This window comes from Apium graveolens, chromosome 2 (genome assembly GCF_009905375.1).
Source record: "Apium graveolens cultivar Ventura chromosome 2, ASM990537v1, whole genome shotgun sequence".
Taxonomy (NCBI): Eukaryota; Viridiplantae; Streptophyta; class Magnoliopsida; order Apiales; family Apiaceae; genus Apium; species Apium graveolens.
In genome coordinates this window covers 83,154,923-83,172,427 of record NC_133648.1, presented here as the reverse complement: position 1 = coordinate 83,172,427, position 17,505 = coordinate 83,154,923, and positions in this window count along the sequence as shown.

Genomic DNA, 17,505 nt, shown 5'->3' with positions numbered 1-17,505 from the left:
GATTCAATTGTTTATAAACTGCATAATACCTATGCTAAAGATAAACAGTACTTGCGTATACCCTTAATATAGGGGACCCAAAGGTTAACATTTTTCTAAACCGGGAGGCGACGTTCCCCAGTATATTATATATATTTATAGTTTTCAAAACTATTAATCGAATAATGTTTATTCGATAGTTATAAATTATAAGTGAATATTAGTTTGAATATTCATTCGAGGACTTACGACTCCGTTTATTTTATTAAATAATATTCATTATTTTTTTAAATAATAATTTTCATTATTTCCCAAGCATTCGAGAAATGATTGATATCGTCAATCATTCTTAACTTAAATATTTTCATAATATTTTATTCAAAACTTTTACTTCATCTTCTTTGATAAAAGCTATTCGTTATTTGAATGTTATTTATAGCATAATATTTAGATATTCTTTGATTATCTTGGAATTGATTTATTCTATCAAATCATCCTTATTCCAAACGCTTTCAAAAATATTTTCGAGTCTTCGAAATGATTTTTAAGGCTAGAGCGGATCCCAAAACACGTTTTCAAATTTAAGATCTTCCTTTTAAAGGGGATTTAAATACTTGCTTAAAAAAATATGAGAGATCCGGCTATGTGGTGTATTTGCAACGAAGTTGCTGATTTAATAAAAGAGCTCTTGATTACTTGCCCAACATTCAAGAAGTGGGTCCATCTAAATGAGTCGGCATAAGCGACAGGCTGGGGTACGGTCTATCAAAGTGTAAGTGGCTGGGTGGTAGTCCATCAACGCGTAAGAGGCTGGGTGGCGGTCCAGCACAAGGTCCTAATACGGCTAGGGTGATGATCGGTGGGGGATTCGTCCATCTACTAGTAGAAATGGTTACTTATTGGTATCTTTTCCTGATCAACAAGATATCGGGTTTATGCCAAAGTTTTCTTCTTTCCAAATTCATTGGATATTAGAACTCTGTTTTTATACTGTTCATAACAGAGGTTTTCAAGGAAAGTATGAGAGATATATATAGGTGTATATATATATCGAGACTTAATGAAGTATCTCGTAACTTCATTTCTTTTGAATGATATTTTAAAGATTGATTTTATTCAAGTCTTATCTTGTAGTCTCATCTATGTGGTGTACTTTTGAAACTGATTATACCTTGAACGGTTGTAGTTCAAGTAGTATTCGGAAAAGGTATAAGTATATTGGAGTATCTTGTAACTTCATCTTTTCAACTTATATTTAGTAAATGCTTATCTTATGCATGACAAAGATTTTTCAGAAAAACGTTGAGACAAGGTTATATATATGAGATCACCTTGCAACGATATTTTATACAGTTATAAACTGGAACTCAGTGTATATTATGCATGGAAGAGGGATTCTAAGATTTTGAAAAGTATATATACATATATACTGAATATTTTACTATTTGGTCGCGTTAAGATATCAAACGTGGTTCATTTCTTCTGACCAAGACTTTCATGAGTACTATGAAAATGCTCATATATTGTTAATTATTTTACATGTTATTTCGGTGGGCTTGTTGCTCACCCTTGCTTTATTCTTTCATCACACAACAACAGCTAGACAAGATGAACAAGACCAAGCTCCCAATTCACGAGAGGATAGGAAATGTTCTGCAGTTTCCAGTAGGCGTTGATGCTGCTGTAGCTGAGGTAGGAACTACAAATAGGCTAGGTTTTCAACTGTTGATGTACCAGAGTTATGTATAGTTATGAATTATAATAGTGGCAAAAAATATGTAAATTTATTCAGAAACCCTTTTGAGGTGTAATGACTTATAATTGTGGAATAAAATGACTTGTGTTATTTTTGGTATTCATCTCTGAGACTATAACTTGTGGTGTGCGTGTGTATATTGTGGGGTCACAGTACGCAATAGTTGGTTGTTTATTAAGATTAAATGTTATTAAGGAAAATGGAACTCGTGACAACCCGGATCCCCGACCCCATATTTGGGGGTGCTACAATTTAGCATGCCTTACTTAAAATAACATGTTTACACAATCTTTGCCATACCATGTTAATCCTATTGTGCCTGATAATTTTTTAACTTGTCAAGGGTTTCGAATTCCTACTCCTAAAATAAAGGTTGATTCACAATCATCTAAATCTAATGATGGTAAGACTAAGAAGCCTAAGAAAAAGTCTACTAAGGCTGGACCCAAGGAAACTTGGGTACCAAAATCATTTGATTTTGATGTATGCGGGGAAATAGAAAGAATCTATGGTATCTAGATAGTGGTTGCTCAAGGAACATGACTGGAAAGTCTACCCTGCTCACTGAGTTCAAGGAAAGAGTTGGCCTAAGCATTACCTTTGGAGATGACAACAAATGGTATACTATGGGATATGGCTTGATTTCAAAAGAGAATGTCATCATTGAAGAAGTTGCTTTAGTTGATGGACTCTAACATAATATTTTAGTGTTAGTCAACTTTATGATAAAGGTAACTCTGTTACTTTCATTATTGAAGCCCGTATTATTACCTGCCAGAAAAATAAGAAAGTGGTCCTTAGTGGAGTGAGGAAAAGAAATGTGTACCTAGCTCATTTCAACTCAACAAATGTAGATTCTATGACTTGTCTTTTCAGCAAAGAAAGTCGAGATGAAAGTTGGTTGTGTCACAAGAAGCTGTCTCATTTGAACTTCCAGACCATGAATGAATTTGTCAGGAAAGACCTTGCTAGAGGCATTCCTCAAGTTGAGTTTATAAAAGATGAACTGTGTGGTGCATTTATAAAGGTTAAACAAGTGAAAGCATCATTCAAAAGGAATCTTGAATCAACAATTGACGAATATCTACAACTATTGCACATGGATCTGTTTGGACCAGTCAATGTATTCAATCTCAAAGAAGATGTATTTCCTAGTGATTGTGGACGAGTTTTCAAAGTTCTCATGGACAAATTTTCTTGGATCAAAAAATGAAGCTAGTGAAATCATTATCAATTATATAAGGCAAGTCAACAATCATCCTGATCTCAAAGTAAGATGAATTATGAGTGACAATGGAACTGATTTTAAGAATTCTAGAATGAGGTTGTTCTGTGAAGAAAATGGAATCATCCAAGAGTTCTCAGCTGCAAGGACTCCACAACAATATGGAGTAGTTGAAAGAAAGAATAGATCATTGGTTGAAGCTGCTAGAACCATGTTAGACGAATCAAAGTTACCAACTTATTTATGGGCTGAAGTTGTCAATACTCCATGCTAAACTCAAAATATATCTTTGATAAATCAAGCCAAGTGCATGACTCCTTATAAATTGTTAAAGAATAGGAAACCAATATTGAACTTTCTTCATGTATTTGGATGCAAGTGCTATATTTCGAGGAGTCAAACTGATTAAAATGGAAAGTTTGATGCCGAAGGTGATGATGGTATCTTTGTTGGATATGCTGTTAGAAAAGCATATAGAGTCTACAATCTAAGAACCAACATTGTCATGGAATCTGTACATATTATGTTTGATGATAAGAATATTGAAGGACTGCAAGAGGAAGGTTTCCATTAAAGCCTCAAATTTGATAATGTTGAGATATATTGTGTTGACAGTGATGATGAAAATGATCTAAAAGTGGTGACTAAAGGAGATTCAAACTTGTCATCAAAAAAACCAAAAACAGTTGATGCACATAATGATGTATCCGTTGAAGGAAAAAATATATCATCCGTTGAAAAATAAAGTGCATCACTTGTTGATTGGAAAAACTCATTATCTGTTGAAAGACAAAGTGGATCATCCATTAACAGACATTCAACATCCGTTGATCATTCTTCAATAGGCACTGAAAGTCATTCTAGATCACAATATGATTGCACTCTAACCTAAAATCAAAGATTCACCAACTCAGAGGAAGTTTCATCTAATCAACATTCATTGACACATCAAGATAACAATGAGGTCTCTTCATCTTGAGCTAATCTACCATCTCATAGGAAATGGAAAAGATATCACCTATTTGAACTAATTATTGGTGATGCAATATCTGGAGTGCAAACAAAGAAAGCAACTCAAGATGAATGTCTGTATAGCAGTTTTCCGTCACAAGAAAAGAGCCAAAGAAGGTAGAAGAAACTTTGATGGATCCAGATTGGGTTTTATCTATGCAGGAAGAGCTAAACCAATTTGAAAGGAATAAATGGAAGCTGGTACCGAAACCTAAAGGAAAGAATTCTATTGACACCAAATGGGTATTCAAGAACAAGATGCATGAGAATGGCATAGTCATAAGGAATAAAGCTATATTGGTTGATAAGGGCTATTGTCAATAATAAGGAATAGATTTTGATAAAATATTTGCTCCAATTGCAAGACTTGAAGCAATCAGAATCTTTCTAGCCTATGCAACCCATGCCAATTTCAAAGTCTATCAAATGGATGTCAAAAGTGCATATCCGAATGGAGATTTGGAGGAGGAAGTCTATATCAGTCAACCTCTAGGTTTTAAAGACCCCAATTGTCCAAATTATGTTTACTATCCTTTGAAAGCACTTTATGGATTGAAGCAAGCACCTAAAGCCTAGTATGATACTTTGTCAAAGTTCCTTTTGGAAATTATTTCAATAGAGGTACTGTTGACAAAACTCTTCTTTTAGAAATGTTAATGGCTCTAGTATACTTGTTCAGATTTATGTAGATGATATTATATTCGGCTCTACATATGATAAACTTTATAAAAACTTTTCCAAATTGATGGAAAGTAAATATGCAATGAGCATGATTGGAGAACTAACTTACTTTCTTAGTTTACAAGTTAAGCAAGTTAGTGATGAAATATTAATCAGTAAAACAAAATGTATTCATGATCTTTTAAAAAAGTTTGACTTAATGTATTGCACATCTACAAAAACTCCCTTGACCACTGCCACCAAGCTTGAATTGAACACTACTGAAAAGTTTATGGACATTTCAAACTATAGAGGCATGGTTGGCTCACTTTTATATTTAACATCTAGTAAGCCAAATATAATGTTTTCTACTTGTTGTTGTGCTAGATTTCAGGCTGATCCTAGAGAATCTCATTTAGTAGCTATTAGGATAATTTTCAGATATCTCAAGGGCACACCAAAATTTGGCATTTGCTACCCTAGAGATTCTAGCATTGATCTAATTGGTTATTCAGATGTAGATTATGCAGGATGCAAAATTAACAAAAAAAGCACAACTGGCGCATATCAAATTCTAGGAAACAAGCTTGTGTCCTAGTTTAGTAAAAAACAAAATTCAGTTTCTACTTCCACAGCTGAGGCTGAATATATTGCTGCTGGTAGTTTTTGTGCACATATTTAATGGACGAGAAACCAACTATTGGATTATGTAGTAGACATAGTAGATCTTGAACCTCTTGCAAGAAAATCTATCCAAGAATGGCATAATGCTGCCACAGCCAAGCTCACAGCCGAGGTCTCCAAATTTAAAGCTTTCTGCAAAACTGTTGAGTCTCATTTTGGTTAAAAAGATAGCTGGTGTGCATCTAAGTCCATAACAGGAGTCTGATTCTGATTATGAGGAGAGAATTCCAAAAGAACCTAGATCTCAAATTGATCTAGCAGCTTCAAAATCTCCATCCACACAAGAACCACTACATCAAAGTGGTAGTGCAGGCTTAACTCCTGATGTGGTGATCTTGGCACTGGATACTGAAGTAAGAGTGCATCCTACACCAAAATCAACTGAAGTTCTTCAAGTTCCTCCATTGGATGCCCTACCTCTAGAAGAAGGTGATCCTTCAATAACACACGGTATAAATACCGACTCTTCTTTATCAGAATTTAATTTAAATATTAATAGTGTCTTGTCAGCATTTATTATTCATTTAAATCTTGATGGTATGATCATGTCTAGTCCTCCAAAATAGGGTACCCCTAGTCATATGACAATAGTTGAATTATGGTGTTCCAATTTTATGTGATAACACAAGTGCCATTGCCATCACTGAAAATCCAGTGCAACATTCAAGAACCAAGCACATTAACCTTATGTATCATTTCATAAGAGAGCATGTGATGAATGGCACTGTGGAACTTCACTTTGTTTAAAGTCAGTAATAACTTGTAGACATCTTTACCAAGCAACTTGATGAATAAACTTTTACTAGGTTGGTAAGTGAGTTAGGTATGTAAAACTATTTTTAAATTTCAATTATTGATGTCTATGCAATTTGTAATGCAACCAGAAATTAATTTGATTTTTGTGAAAGAGTTAAATTTTTGCTAAGTCAAAATTATTCTTTCAACGGATAATCTTTATCCGTTGAAAGTCAAATATATTTTTTGACACATTATTCTTCAATGGGTGATGAGGTATTGAGTATCCGTTGAACAATCATAACAGTTGAATCTAAACCTTTATCCATCGAAATATACTTATAGTCTGTAGGTATACGTCAATAGATAATTTTTGGAATTTCTACAGTTCACATAATTTTTAAACGATTATTTTTGGAAATTATCATTGGGTATTTATTTATTTTTAATCATTTGTTTATCTTTTTCTGAGAAAGTATAAAAGCCTATTTCAATTACAGATCTCATTTTTATCTTTCTCTAAATTCACAAGGCAAATTTACTCGCTTCATCTCCAAAACCCCTTTTGTGGCGCCCCAAAACCCGGGGTCAGGAGTCTCGGAAGCCACGCTATCTAAACTCACACAACTCACACTACAATACGTAAATACTCACGCTTCACGATCCCACACTTAACACACACACTACAGGTTATTATCTTAGAAACGAACCATCATTACTAGAAAAATTTTATTACAACCCAAATGTAATTAGTCTTACCGGGGGTGACCTTTAAGTAAGGTTAATCCGCCGGCCGAATATACGTTTCTTATTTCTTATTTTACATAAACCATACTTATAAATAAGCCGAACTATAAACAACTTGAAAACTAATCCAGCTTATTCCGACTACCTGAGGTACTGCACCAAACAATCTACGGAACAGCTGGCCATTTCCTACCCGTTTCCTGGCTGTGGTTCTCATGGCAGGCATCATGATTCACTGTTGTGTTGTGTCAATTTAAGAAAATAAGTGTGAGCTAAGATGCTCAGCATAATAATGTACAGTATGAAAATGACTGTATAATAACATCATATATTATATATATGTTTTATTTAAAAGTAGATTTCTTGGTGTCCCACACCTGCTTATGAAAACAATTCTTTTAAGGGGGTTTTATAACCTGCGAATACCTTAATAGTAATCCCAGCACCTAGGCTTGGGTTATGGTATTGCATATCAATTCCAATTGGAAGAGTCTGGACATCTCACAGGAGCCACCGCATACGATGATCAGTCGTCCTACGGAAAGTAACCTTCTTTACTAGTAAAAGGACGAATACCGTCATCTCTCGGGTATCACCCTGGCCGCATTCGGGCTACGTGTCCCATTTTTGGGTATACACATACTTCACAAGTTCCTGAGTACACAAAGTACCTTCGCCTGCGGTACCTTTGGTAGCCCATCCAGCACACGTAGTACCAGAGTCTACCCCTCCATTGTCCTTTAACAGAATTCTATCCATCTCGGGAACTTGAACCACATCGAAGTTCCCCAAGCATTTTGCTTGTTGATAGAGATAATTTATCTTTTTAGAATATAAGTGTATGTATATGTATATACGTACTTCCGAGAATTTCGGAGGAAGTACTAGGGATGTGAGTTGACCGTTGTCAACAGATAATTAATAAGGGGAAAAGTTTCTTCTTGAAACTATATTCAATATAATAATAAGTCGGGATAATATTCACCGACGATCTGAAATTATTCGAATGATATTTCTAAATCAGAAGGTATATCAGGATCTATGATCTTTAAATCAATAACAATCCTAAAATAAATAATCAATAATTAAATAATAGTCTATAAATAATTAAATGATAATTGATATTCATCATACCTCGAATGAGTCATTCTTTTAAAAGATTTTTTAAATAGTATTCCTCAACTAGTTTGTGTTTACATAATTAATAATCTATAATGATTAATCGGGTTTGAGTAAATAAACGTTGAAGTATACTACTCCTATAATAAAGGAATACGTATATAATATTTAATATCCGAATCAATAAAATATAGTTGAGGGAATATGCTCATTGGGAAATCGTTTTAAAAGTTCGAGGTGTTTTAATATTTCGTAAGTGGATGATGAGTCCCTTTAAAATGTACTATTATGGACTTATAATTGTCCTATAATATCTCCGGAATGATTCCCGGGTTTTATCTTAAATCCCGACCGACCCTCGGTCTCCTATCATACATTACGCTTAAAGCGAAATAACATTTCACGATATATACTTATCGTACAACATCGCTATATCATGCGAAAATTCAAAACTACGTATCATGGCAAACATAGTATTTATGCGATGATAGTAAAACAATCCTTTCACAACACAACAGTAAAATGGAGTTGGGTTTGTAAACTTGCCTGGGTATCTCGAGGTGGAGGATGCTCTAGGTTCCGCTCAGAAATCTATAACCATAAACACATTTCATTTCGTTAGGTTCCGTCCTAACTCACGGTAACTCGCACTCATGTGCTACTCATTATACACCCTCTCAAATCATACTACCCTTAACATTTCTTTTAAGTCATAAACACTTTATGGTCACTTCATTTTCCTAAGTATCTTGAGTTCATTTTCATTATCGTTGTCGGCTCCGCTTAAGGATTCTTACGGTTTCTACTCGCATGGTCTCGGCTCCGACATTTTTATAAAATTGAGAAATCATTATTTTCACTTGAAATTTTTATGACAGTTAGGAAACTCCATATGTTACTCTCTGTAAAAATTTCATGATTTATGAATACAATTAAGTCTATCCTTTATATTTTCAAAGTTCGTGATTTGTATCAGTTTTTGTCGCGTAAAACACTTACTAAAACGATCATAACTTTTGATCCGTAAATCGGAATTAAGCGATTCAAGCGCCTAAAAGATCCTTATAACATTTTCTATCTTAAAAAAAGGTTATTTCTCAAGAATCTACAGTTTACAACTTCGAGACTTTCTGCAGAAACTTAAAGTTACGGTTTGTTGTTTTTAACGAAGTTACGTTTACGATCGGGGTTTCGTTTATGCCTTAACTATCAACACAACCACCAACAATCATCATATCATCATCAACACACAAACTCCTCTCAATAACATCATGTTCTTGAGGCAACAACAACCAACCTTAAATCTACTTAACTTAATCATCAAGATTTCATAAACAACACTTAGTAAGCTAGGTTTACTAACACCCACTAAATGGATCTTAAACATGAACCTTAAATAAAGTTAGGCCAAAGATTTTTTTACCTTTCTTGAAAGCTTGAGATGTGTTCTTGAGGATGGTGGAGGCTTGGAAGTACTTGGTATGATTTTTGGAACCTAAAACCGCCATTAAAATCAAGAAACCAAAGAGAGGTTACTATTCACACTATTCACTAGTGAGTTTCTTAAATTTATTCCACCCATCAAACCTTGATAAAAAGAGATGAAAAATTTTTCTTACCTTAGTTTAGTTGCTAGGAGGCTTGGGAAATAATTGTGGGATTTTACAAGAACTAGAGCTTGGAGTTTGAATTGCAATTTCCTTCTTTTCCTTCAAATAGCCGAATGGAAGAAAAAAATGGGGGTGGGGGGGGGGTATTTATAGCACTTGGTTGCTTCTCTTGGATGAATTCTAGGTTGCTTCTTGGAAGGTGACTTGATATCTTTGCAAGTTGATCTTTATTCTTCCTAAGATAGCTTAGGTTTATTTCTTGTCTCCAAATCCATGGACAAATCTTTGTAGCTTGCTAGCTTACAAGCGAAACTACAAGGTTAGCTCCTTAGCACACTATTTTCTAGCTAGCTTGGTCATCCTAGGGTTAGCTTACTATTTAATGAAGTAACCATGGTTACTTCCTTACCATGGTTTAGTTAGTGCGTTATGTTTAATTAGTCGCTTACGCGTTTGCTCGGTTACTTAAACGTTCTCCGCAATACTTGATTCCCGTAGTCCTTGATAAGTCGTAATTACGGTCATTTTTCAAAGTTCGTTTTCTTCGAAAACTAATAGCATTTACATACACTCATTTGGTACGTATAGTCGTAATATCTATTCCGAAACTCATTTTCTTATGCACTATATAGTGTGGGCTCAAAAGTTTTTCCCCGTCTGACAGGGTTACTATTCATTAAACATTTTACAGGGTCTCAAAAATTCGAGTTATTACAGTCTTCCCCTCTAACAAGGATTCCGTCCCGGAATCAATTAGAAAATAAGTGGGGATATCTATTCCTCATGGTGTCTTCAAGTTCCCAAGTTGATTCCTCAACATTTTGATTTCTCCATAATATCCTAACTAGCTTCACCGTTTTGTTCCTCAGCACTTGTTCTTTCTGGTCCATTATCCTGACTGGCTGCTCAATGTAGGTCAGATCTGGTTGTAAATCTACCTGCTCGTACTCTATTACATGTTGTGTACTTGTTGCAAATTAGGAGGCAAGGCGAGCTCGTAAGCTAGAGGTCCTATCCTCCTCAAAATTTCAAAGGGTCCTATGAATCTGGGACTCAGCTTCCCTTTCTTTCCAAATCTCATCACTCCTTTCCACGGAGATACCTTCAATAACACCGAATCTCCTACTTCATATTCCCTATCCTTCCTGGTATGATCGGCGTACTTCTTTTGTCTGTCCTGGGCTGCTACCAGTCTCTTCCTGATGAGTTTTACCATTTCTCTGGTCTACTGGACTAACTCTGGTCCTAATAGCTTGTGTTCTCCAACTTCATCCCAACACATGGGAGAGCGACATCTTCTCCCGTAAAGAGCTTCATACGGGGGCATTCCTATGCTAGCGTGATAGCTATTGTTGTAAGAAAATTCTATCAGGGGTAAGTGATCATCCCAATTTCCTTTGAAGTCGATGGCACATACTCGCAACATATCTTCTAGGGTTTGTATAGTCCTTTCGCTTTGTCCATCCGTCTGGGGGTGGTAAGCGGTACTCATGTTTAGTCTGGTGCCTACACATTCTTGGAAGCTTCTCCAAAATCGGGAATTAAACCTCGGGTCTCTATCTGACACTATAGCTACGGGAACGCCGTGTCTTATTACAATTTCCTTCAAGTAAATATCTACCAACTTGTCTACGGTGTACCTTTCGTTGATTGGTAGGAAATGTGCGGACTTGGTCAGTCTATCAATGATAACCCATATAGCATCGTGATTAGTCTTTGTCCTAGGTAAGCCTGTCACAAAATCCATGGCTATGTGTTCCCATTTCCATTCCGGAATTTCTAGGGGTCGTAACAGTCCACTAAGTCGCTGGTGTTCCGCCTTCACTCTTTGGCATGTCAAGAACTTGCAAACCCACTCAGCTACTTCTCTCTTCATGTTAGGCCACCAATAATATTCCTTAAGGTCACGGTACATTTTCGTACTTCCTGGGTGGATTGAATATCTAGAGTTATGCCCTTCATGCAACAGCTCGTCCTTTAATTCTTGCATATTCGAAATCCAAATCCGGGATGCATACCTCCTGATCCCTTCCTCATCCTTCTCGCATCTCACTTCTTCACCGGTCAATGTCCCTTTTTCCTCGCTCATCTTCTTTTCCTGACATACTCGTATCTTTGCAGTCAGTTCTGGACTAGCTTAATCTCAAATTATCCTTCCGTTCCCTTACCGGTCATTCTTACGCCGATTTCCATCTTCTCAAGTTCCTTAACTAATTCCTCTGATGTCATTATCAACTTGAGTCTTTCCTTCCTACTAAGGGCGTCAGCCACCACATTGGCTTTACCCGGGTGATACAAAATTTCACAGTCGTACTCCTTTATCAACTCTAACCATCTCCTCTGTCTCATGTTTAGTTCCTTCTGAGTAAAAATATAATTGAGGCTTTTATGGTCAGTGTAGATCTCGCATTTCTCACCGTATAGGTAATGTCTCCAAATTTTTAGGGCAAATACTATGGCTGCTAATTCTAGGTCATGCGTAGGGTATCGGCTCTCATACTCCTTCAATTGTCGAGAGGCATACGCTATAACATTACCGTGCTGCATTAGTACACATCCTAATCCTTTAAGTGATGCGTCGCTGTATATCACAAACTCTCCCTTTCCATCGGGAAGAGCGAGCACTGGTGGTGACACCAGCCTCTTTTTCAGTTCTTGAAAACTCTCTTCACACTTTTCCGTCCATATGAACTTTTCTGCCTTCCGGGTAAGTCTAGTCAGTGGACCGGCTATCTTAGCGAAGTCTTGCACGAATCTCCGGTAATAACCTGCTAAACCTACAAAACTCCTAACCTCTATCGGGGTTGCTGGTCTTTCCCAATTAAATACCACCTCTATCTTGGCGGGGTCAACTAAAACTCCTTTGCTACTCACCACATGTCCTAAAAACTGCACTTCTCTCAACCAAAATTCTCACTTCGAAAACTTGGCATACAAATTCTCATTCCTCAAAATTTCTAAGACTATCCTCAAATGTTCTGCATGTACTTGCTCTGTCCTTGAGTAAATCAAAATATTATCTATATAAACTATCACACATATGTCCAGGTACTTTTTGAACACTCTGTTCATCAAATCCATAAAAGCTGCGGGTGCATTGGTTAATCCAAATGAAATGACTAAGAACTCATAGTGTCCATACCTAGTGCGAAAAGCAGTCCTTGGTATATCTTCCGGTTTGATTTTCAACTGGTGATATCCTGTCCTTAAATCTATTTTAGAAAATGTACAGCTCCTTTGAGTTGGTCGAATAGGTCGTCAATTATGGGAAGAGGGTACCTATTCTTTATAGTCAGCTTATTCAGCTCTCGATAGTCTATACATAATCTCATGCTGCCGTCCTTTTTCTTTACGAATAGTACTGGTGCTCCCCATGGTGACACACTGGGCCTTATCATTCCGTTATCTAATAAATCTTGCAGTTGAGAAGCTAGTTCTTTCATCTCAACTGGGGCTAACCTATATGGGGCCTTGGATACGGGTGCCGTCCCTGGTGCTAACTCTATAGCGAACTCGATTTCTCTGTCAGGTGGCAATCCTGGTAAGTTTTCTGGAAATACATCCTCGAATTCGTTTACTATGGGTATGTTCTGTATATTGGGGACCTCTTTATGGGTATCTATCACATAAGCCAAATAGGCCTCGTCACCTTTCCTCAACAATCTTTTTTCTTGGAGCATGGTCAAAAATTTCTGGTTCTGTCATTGACCTTTAAACACCACTTCTTTATCATTCTGTACTCTTATCTTAACTTTCTTCTATTCACAATCTATTTGCGCTCCATTACGGGATAACCAATCCATTCCTAAGATCACATCAAATTCTCCTAACGCGAATGGTATTAAGTCGACCTCGAAAATCTCCTCTTCTAATTTCAGCTTGCACTTAGGGTATATTTGATTTACAGGGATTATTTCTTTGTTTGCTATTTCCACTCGTAATACCTCACGTAAGGGTATGGCATTAAGTTTTAACTTGCTAGCAAAATCTTGAGATATAAAAGACTTGGTTGCTCCAGAATCAAATAGGACATTTTCATGTTCGGAATTTAACAAAAGGGTACCTGCTATCACGTCAGTGTTTCGGACAGCATCCTGAACAGTCATGTTGAAGGTCCTAGCGGCTGGAGGTCGGTTAGATACAGCTCTACTCATTCCTGAGGCTGGGGGCTTCAATGTTGGGCAATCCCTCTTCATGTGTCCTACCTTCCCACATTGGAAACACGTTACTTTGGGCCGGGTGCAACTGTTGGCAAGGTGCCCGATTTGGTCACACAGGTAACATCTCAGAGGGGCTCTTGTCTGGTTACAGACTCCAAGGTGCCTCTTCTTACAGGTTTGACATTCTGGTATTGGGGCACGTGGTTGGCTATGAAATGTTGCCCTAGATTGTCCGCCGCCCTGGCCAACGCTCTCACTTGGCGCCTTTCTGAATCCGGGGCCTCTTGCAGGTTGGGACACCGCTCCCCTGACGAACCTACTTGGAAGGCTCCTGTTTCCGGTTCCTATTCCTTGGCTTCCTATCTTCCTCTTCCTATTCTCCTTTTCTTTCACAGTCTGCTCATTACCAGCTTCAACAATTGAGGCTTTCTGTACTAAGGTGGCATAGTCTGTCAGCTCTAACACTGCTACTCGGTTCTGTATCCATTGTTTCAGACCAAGCTGGAACCTTCGCACTTTCTTTTCTTCGGTATTCACAAACTCAGGCACAAATCTAGACAACTCAGTGAATTTGGCCTCATATTCTGCCACGGTCATCTTATCCTGTTTCAACTCCAGAAACCTAATCTCTATCTGGGTTTCCGTAAACCTAGGGAAGTACTTGTCTAAGAACAGTCGGGTAAATCTATCCCATGGGATCACAACATCAGTTTCTAGGTTTCATTTGGACTCCCACCAATAGTTAGCTTCTCCTTTCAACATGTAAGAAGAGAAAATAGTCTTATGTCGTTCCTCAATTCCTAGTATCTCGAAGGACTTTTCTATCTCTTTGAGCCAGGCTCGTGCTTCAACGGGGTCAGCAGATCCTAGAAACTCTGGGGGTTTGAGGGATTTGAAGGCTCTAAAGATAGTAGCTGCAGTCTGTTGGGCAGCAGGGGTTGTGGTGGAATAGGCTGTTGGTTCAGATTTGCTCTTAGCAGTTCCATAAATTCAGTTATGGGGCTCCCTCCCTGATGGGTATCCTCAACCTCTTCTTCTACATATTCTTCCTCATCATATTCATTATAGTCTATGTCTTCTTCACTTTCCTCATTTACTATTGGGTCACCTCGTTATTGGTTAACAGACTCTGCGGGCTGTGCCCTGGTTCCTCTTCTACGGGGTGGCATTATTCTGATAAGGAAAATTGGTCACATGATTATAACGGTTAGGTTATTTTATTCATATATTAGCATGTCATTTATTACTTAACAGGTTTTATAAAGTGCATCAATATAGACATCAATTCTTTAATAACTGCTTCGATATATATTCATAAGATCTCCCAATTATATCTTGGGGATGAAACAACTAGCCGAGTTCATACATGCCTGATTACAATCTATCACTGCTAGTTCTAAATACTGAAAGAAAAATACATAATCCGTGTACCCTAAAAGGCTAGGAACGCTATCTACTACTAGCAATCTTATCAAAATTGGTGACAAGTCACTTAGCCTTCTTCAAGGTCTACATCTAGTCACTAATCTCTCAGTCACTATCACTGCGAGTGAGGTCACGCACCCTCCTCATCGCTCCTGCAATCATCATCTCTGCATCGACTACCGGGATGTATCCTCCCACTGATGTCATCCTCATCTGAACCCTGGTACGGAGCTCGATGCCATCGATCTCTCTACGGGCTATGGCTGGGGAAGTAGCTCTGAAATCTCCGGGGTATCCTAGTCGGGTGGCTCTCTCAGCTGTCAGTGCCTGGCGTAACTCAGCAATGCGGGCAGACGCCGCTGTGATCTCAGCGTTATACTGACTCACTACCCAGTCGTGTACGGCTACATGCATGGTCGCCGGTGGTGGTAGAGGTGAGTCTGGGTCGCTAGAGGATATGTTCTGGACCTCATGGAACTGTGCTCGTATCGCCTCCTCATCATCGTCATCCGTATAGGACATAGGGCTCTGGATCCCTGGGGGTGGTGTAGGAGAGCGAATAGCCTGGTGTGGGTACATCTCTACATCTCTCCATACTACGCCATTAGCTACGGGGACAGGAAGCTCAGTCTCCTCCTCTAAGACATCCTCAGTAGGGTCATTGTCTGAATCATCAATGGGTGGGCTCTCTGGCTCGAGAATAGGGTTATGCTCAGGAATCATCAAATCATCAACAGGGTCAACCTCCCTCCTAGGCTCCACTGATACCTGACGCAATAGGCAAGGTGTTACTAACTTAGAGTTGGAATTCTCTTGAGGGTAAAACAGTCAAGACTACCCGTGTAGCCCGACGACGAACTCGACTTGAGCTCTAATTGATTGTTTTATTATACTTAGGTCTACGTATTTTATATCCTATCGTTTCCAAGATTTGATAACCTAAGGCTCTGAACCATTTCTGTGGCGCCCCAAAACCCGGGGTCAGGAGTCTCGGAAGCCATGCTATCTAAACTCACACAACTCACACTACAATATGTAAATACTCACGTTTCACGACCCCACACTTAACACACACACACTACATGTTATTGTCTTGGAAACGAACCATCATTACTAGAGAAATTTTATTACAACCGAAATATAATTAGTCTTACCGGAGGTGACCTTTAAGTAAGGTTAATCCGCCGGCCGAATATATGTTTCTTATTTTTTATTTTACATAAACCATACTTATAAATAAGACGAACTATAAACAACTTGAAAACTAATCCAACTTATTCCGACTACTTGAGGTACTGCACCAAACAATCTACGGAACAGCTGGCCATTTCCTACCCGTTTCCTGGCTGTGGTTCTCATGGCAGGCATCTTGATTCACTGTTGTGTTGTGTCAATTTAAGAAAACAAGTGTGAGCTAAGATGCTCAGCATAATAATGTACAGTATGAAAATGATTGTATAATAACATCATATATTATATATATGTTTTATTTAAAAGTAGATTTCTTGGTGTCCCACACCTGCTTATGAAAATAATTCTTTTAAGGGGGTTTTATAAACCTGCGAATACCTTAATAGTAATCCCAGCACCTAGGCTTGGGTTACGGTATTGCATATCAATTCCAATTGGAAGAGTTTGGACATCTCACAGGAGCCACCGCATACGATGATCAGTCGTCCTACTGAAAGTAACCTTCTTTACTAGTAAAAGGACGAATACCGTCATCTCTCGGGTATCACCCTGGCCGCATTCGGGCTACGTGTCCCATTTTCGGGTATACACATACTTCACAAGTTCCTGAGTACACAAAGTACCTTCGCCTGCGGTACCTTTGGTAGCCCATCCAGCACACGTAGTACCAGAGTCTACCCCTCCATTATCCTTCAACAGAATTCTATCCATCTCGGGAACATGAACCACATCGAAGTTCCCCAAGCGTTTTGCTTGTTGATAGAGATAATTTATCTTTTTAGAATATAAGTATATGTATATGTATATATGTACTTCCGAGAATTTCGGAGGAAGTACTAGGGATGTGAGTTGACCGTTGTCAACAGATAATTAATAAGGGGAAAAGTTTCTTCTTGAAACTATATTCAATATAATAATAAGTCGGGATAATATTCACCGACGATCTGAAATTATTCGAATGATACTTCTAAATCAGAAGGTATATCAGGATCTATGATCTTTAAATCAATAACAATCCTCAAATAAATAATCAATAATTAAATAGTAGTCTATAAATAATTAAATGATAATTGATATTCATCATACCTCGAATGAGTTATTCTTTTAAAAGATTTATTTAAATAGTATTCCTCAACTAGTTTGTGTTTACATAATTAATAATCTATAATGATTAATCGGGTTTGAGTAAATAAACGTTGAAGT